The sequence below is a fragment of the Neopsephotus bourkii genome, unplaced genomic scaffold (genome assembly GCF_033783945.1).
Source record: "Neopsephotus bourkii isolate Nb327-2 ecotype Australia unplaced genomic scaffold, CSIRO-AGI_Nbou_v1 NB_323, whole genome shotgun sequence".
NCBI classification, from domain to species: Eukaryota; Metazoa; Chordata; class Aves; order Psittaciformes; family Psittacidae; genus Neopsephotus; species Neopsephotus bourkii.
The window spans coordinates 388,627-394,016 of NW_026900831.1; positions in this window are offsets into that span (position 1 = coordinate 388,627).

Below are 5,390 nucleotides of genomic sequence, written 5' to 3' on the forward strand. Positions count from 1 at the left end.
GATTCAATGCCTGAGACATACCTGTTTTTTCACGGTTGCCATCACGCAGTTATGATGTGAGAAAATCCTAGGAGAACATTAGGAGAGTCAGAAGCAGGTGCAATGGTAGATGTGGTAGAAGGGAAGTGAAGCTCTGTGTTTTAGGTTTGGTCAAGCTGGGGCCATGGCAGGCATAACTGGAGCATTCATGTTTACTATTGGCCTTCCTGGAGGCAGGATTCTTAACTCAGTTCTGCACTGTTTGTGGTCCCCAGGCTGACACATTTCCAAAGAAAGGACACTACCGAAGAATTCATGCCTTGAGTTCCCACAGTGTTGCTGATAGATGTTTTCCACAGAAACAAAGCAGGTTAAATACCTCTGATTTGGTCCTCTTGGGATCATGTGGAACAGTGCCTAAGGAGTGTGCTTGCCAAGAACATGATTTCCACTGTGGCTCTAGTCCAGGCTCTGTCTGATCAGTAACACTATGCCATCAGGAAATTCTGCAAAGCTGCTGTTGTTGGAGCCAAGACAGTTTACAACAAAATGCAGGATTCCAGCAAGGGCCCAAATAAACATGCATCAGAACTTATGCATATACAGGGATTTCTTGGAAACATTTGGGTTCCATGACAAAGCAGCATCAAGTGCAGAAAGGGAGCATGAAAGAATTATCAAAGAGCCTTTGGGCTGGCAAAGAAGGTTCATTCATAAATAAAGTTATTTAATACCTGATCTTGGATAATCCTGCCAGATAAAAATTATTCCTTCATTTTTTTTTTTAAATATTCTCACCCCATCCTCACCTGCTTTAGTCAAACAGAGTAGTCTTACACTAGTTCAGCACCTTGTGCCTAAGGGCAGCAGCATTTTTAATCTAATCCTAGCTACCCTACAACTGGATTTACAGTTTTGTGAAGCCACTGTCTCATTACTGTCTCTGCTGTTTACAGCTGCTGGCCACTCGTCAATCGCCATCCACATGCAACCTATGTAAGTGCTGGCAGATAGTAGAGAGGGTAACCAATGAAACTGAAGCATGCAGCCAGATGCCTCTCCCTCCCTCTTCACAGCCCCGCTGGTTTCATTTCTTTTATTGGTAAGGATATTTAGGTGTTCCTCTGTTCAGCATTACAAACCTCATTGTGCTCTGTAGAGCAATGCCTAAATAGGGTCAAAAAGATCAGTCTGTTAGGTGAAGAATCAGTGAATGTTAGGGCAGCTTACAGTGAGCCAGAAGTAATATAAAAGAAGACACAAGTTGCTCGGGAGGTTAAAAAGGAAAAAAAATTAAATGAATAAATTACACAGGTGAGGAATTTGGGTGAAAGAATATTTTTGAGGTGGAGAAAAGAGTAGGTATTAGAACCAAGAAAGAATGTACCTAAACCAAAAACAATAATGGGAAAAGCAAGATCTAGGGAAGTAACTTTACAGAGGAAAAAGATGGAGAAAATAGAGAAAATTAAATCAGGGTACTAGTGCATCAGGAATGCTATCAAAAGATTGGAAAATCTGAAACAAGATTGAGAAGAACTGATGAACAAGACAGACAAAAACTGCATATATGAATACAGAGAAAGGACAATCCAAATATTAAAAGCAAGGAGCTAAATTCTTCGTAATGAAACAAGATACATATACACTCTGAAAGATGTAAGTGGTAGAAACTCAGCACTAAGTGGATTTTCTTAGTTTGGGCTGTTTTTCAAAACAGCCACCCTCATGTGATACTATGGCTGACATCCTGCCAGGAACCTCGCATTTTGGTGGGTGTCTGCTCACCCACACATTTCCATGCTTTGCTCTTTTTTCGCACTTCTAAAGTTTTCTGCCTGAAAAAAAAAAAAAAAAAGCAATGATGAAAACTTTTTGCTTATTTTTGACCCTATTTCTGATATTTTTCTTTCATCCATTCCAATAGCAGTTGGGATTCCTGTGTTAATATGTATACATCCTCAGAGCTAATCCTATTTCCGTGTAAATCAACAGGTGACTTCTGCTGCCTTCTTTGAGAATCCACAGAGAACAACCAGCATCAGGGTGCAGAGGATAGATATTGGTTCATGTGGGAACAATGCTGAAAGAGGCAGGCTCAGAAAGTGTAAGTTGGCAGAAAGAATTTGGGAAATTTGAAATTTGGGAAAGAGTAAGTGGCATAGGAGTAACTGTGAATGGTAAAAATACATAGAAATCATGACGCCCCTACTGAAACCATCTACACAACCAGTATCTTTTATCTGTCATTTCAATCACTCACTGAGTTGAGACAGTTTTTACTTTTTGTACCCTAGAGCCAGGTTTTCAAAAGCACTGTACCTAACAGTTACAGATGGTCATCCACTATAAGTTTAAAAGCTTCCATAGGACTTAAAACATCTGTCTCACTAAAAAATGAAGAGTGGCCTTGCTAATACACTTGCCCATTCTTCATGCAACCTCTGATTCAGGAGGTGCTGAGTGCACAAGCAGGCTGTGGTGCCCTAACCACCCTCCCCAAGAACCCCTGCCCACTGCCCAGCCCTGTGGTGGAGGTGGCTCCATCTCTTGCTCATCTGATGACCACTGGACCATCAGCAGGTCCTATCACCACCCCAGCCCTGCTAGGATGTGGGAACGGCACCTTACCTGTAAGGGCACTGCTCTGTCAGGCTGGGGTCTCCTCAGCAGCCAGCTTCCTCCAGGGAAGCCCTGATCTTCCTGCTCCCCTACAGTGCTTAGGCGAAAGGACTGAGATTTGGCCAAGTTGCAAACTGTTAGGTATTACCCTTTGCTTATCTGAACACAATTTATTCAGCATTTGTAAGGTCATTTTTGTTTGTGGCCTGTGGATCCAGACTGTGTACTATCCCTGGTAACTGCCTGCACCATCTTTATTTCTGATCATTTTCTCACTGTATGATGGATGAGCTTGGTATGTCTATATTTCCTGTCTCCCAGAGGGTGTGCTGGAAGCTTGGGATAGAGATTGAGGCAGTCCTCATCCCTTTGAAGGTTCAAACCATGAATGGCTGGTAAAGAAATTCTTTGGCACTGTTCTCACCAGTTTGTGCTTAGTAGATGCTCAGTATTACTTGACAAAGAATTCAGGCATGTAGAACAGAAAATGTAAACTGACAGAGCTGCACAGGTGTACCACAATTAAATTTCTGCCAAACTTGAATGGAATTAACAGGTTTTGCCACGCTACTAGCTTTTGTAGATCATAGAACAGTTTGGATTGGAAGGAACCTTCAGAGGTCATCTAGTCCAATCCCCTGCAATGAGCAGGGACATATTCAACTAGATCAGGCTGCCCAGAACCACATCCAGCCTGACCCTGAGTGACTCCAGGGATGGGGCATCTACTACTTCTCTGGGCAAACTGTGCCAGTGTTTTTTACCACTCTCATTGTAAAGAGCTTTTTTCTCACATCCAGCCTGAAACTCCTGTCTTTTATTTTAATACCATTACTTCTCATCCTATCGTAACAAGCCCTGCTAAAAAGTCTTCCCCATCTTTCTTATAGGCCCCTTTTAAGTACTGAAAGACTGCATTAATGTCTCTGCAGCGTTGTATTCTCATAGGAGAGGTACTCCATCGCTCTGACCTACCGCAGGCTGCTGGGGACAGGCTCCCGCTCTGTAAATCTGTAGGGAGGATTTGCAAAGCGGTGACCTGACCTGACCCAACCAGATCCGACCCGAAGCCTCGCTCCCCTCTCCGGTCCGACACGACCGCACAGGCCACGCTGGCGGCTGACAGGGGCCAACAACACCCGCCGCAGCATGCACCCCCATCACCCTCCTCCCATCCTGTCTGCGCATGTACAACCGCCACGCCACCAGCACAGAACTACATATCCCAGAGTGCCCCGCGCGCCCGCCCTCCGCAGCTGAGCCAATGGGAAGAGAAGACGCCAGTGCCCGCCGGCTGCGAGCAATATCCCCAGCAGGTGCGAAGGGACGGAAGGGTTGTTTATCTGCTGCGTCCTTCGGAGCCAGGAAGGCAGGCAGCGGTCTGGCTCGGGAGGCTGTTACAAAGGACTACCTATAGAGGGAGAACGAAATAGGCCCTGGCTATCCCGGGGAAACCATGGGGTTCCTCCCTCCCCTGTCAGGGGAGGGGGCATAAGCGGTACGCTGCGCGGAGGGAGGGAGGGAGAGACCAGCGGCGGAGGGGCAGCAGCTGCAAGGCTTCCCGCGCGCCGCCACTTACAAGAGCTCCGGGAGGGCCTCCGCCACCGGACTGGCCAGTGCCCAGCGAGGCCCTGCCCACCCTTAGTCTGGATTGGCCGGCGCGCGGCCGCCGTCAATCACGGCTTGATCCTCTGCGGGCCGCCCGGGAGAGGGGAACGATCCGTTTCCTGCCGGGCCCCGCCCCACCGCGCTGTCAAAGATCCACACGAGCGCGGGAGCCGCGGCAGCCTGCAGTCGCCGTCCCCGCCCCAGAGGCGCGCGATTCGGAGGCCACGCCCCCTCCCTGCTGGCCAGAAGACGAGGAGGAGAAGGAGGAAGACGAGGGTCCGGTGCCCTCTCGCTGCTTGCCGGGGCCGGGCTCACCGGGCGCCGTGTGCCGTCCCCCGCCCCGCCTCCTGTGCCTCTGGCGTGGGGAGCCGGGCTGAGGCGGAGCGGCGCGGCCGAGAGGCTGGCGGCTAGGCTCGGTTTCCGTCTCAGTGGGCGTCGGTTGGGCCCCGGCGGGCCCCGCCCCCCCCCCCGCTCGGCCGCCTCCCCTCTCGCAGCCCGGCCGGCCCGCAGCTGTCAGTCAAGGCGGTGGGCTGAGGCCGGCGGCGGCGGCGGGCGGAGAGAGAGGCAGCTACGCCACAGCCCAGCGGCGGCCATTCGTGGAAAAATAGGCCGCCCCGCTCCTCCCAGCTCCGGCTGCGACCGGCCTTCTCCCCTCTACCGCTACCCCCACCCCACCCTCCGCCTCCTCCTCCTTCTCCTCCCCCCTAGAGCGGCGCCTCAGCGGGGCATTAATGCGGGATGAGTGGTATGTAACCCCCTCCCTCCCTCCCTCCTGTGCACACCCCTCCCTCCCTCTGCTCCTCCCTCCACCCTTCATCCCCCCCTCTATCCCGCCCTCCTGAATTCTCCCTTTTCTTCCTTGCTTCTTCCTCTTCTTAACCCGCTTTTCTCCCGTTGTCCCTCCACCCATCCGAGCCGCCTCCTCGCGTGCCCCCTTTCTTCTCGTTCTCCACTGTCTGCCCCTCCGACTCGACTCCGCCGTGCCTCCCTCCTTCATTCCCTCTTTCTTCGCTAACCCTCCCTCCTGTGCACATCCCTCCCTCTTTCATTCCTCTTTTCCTCCCTCTTTCCCTCCCATGCACAACCCTCCTCCTGCCCCCTAAAGCATCGACGGCCACTGAGTGGCCGTCGATGCTTTAGGGGGCAGGAGGAGGAGGAGGGTTGTGGGTGGTTTTTTCCTG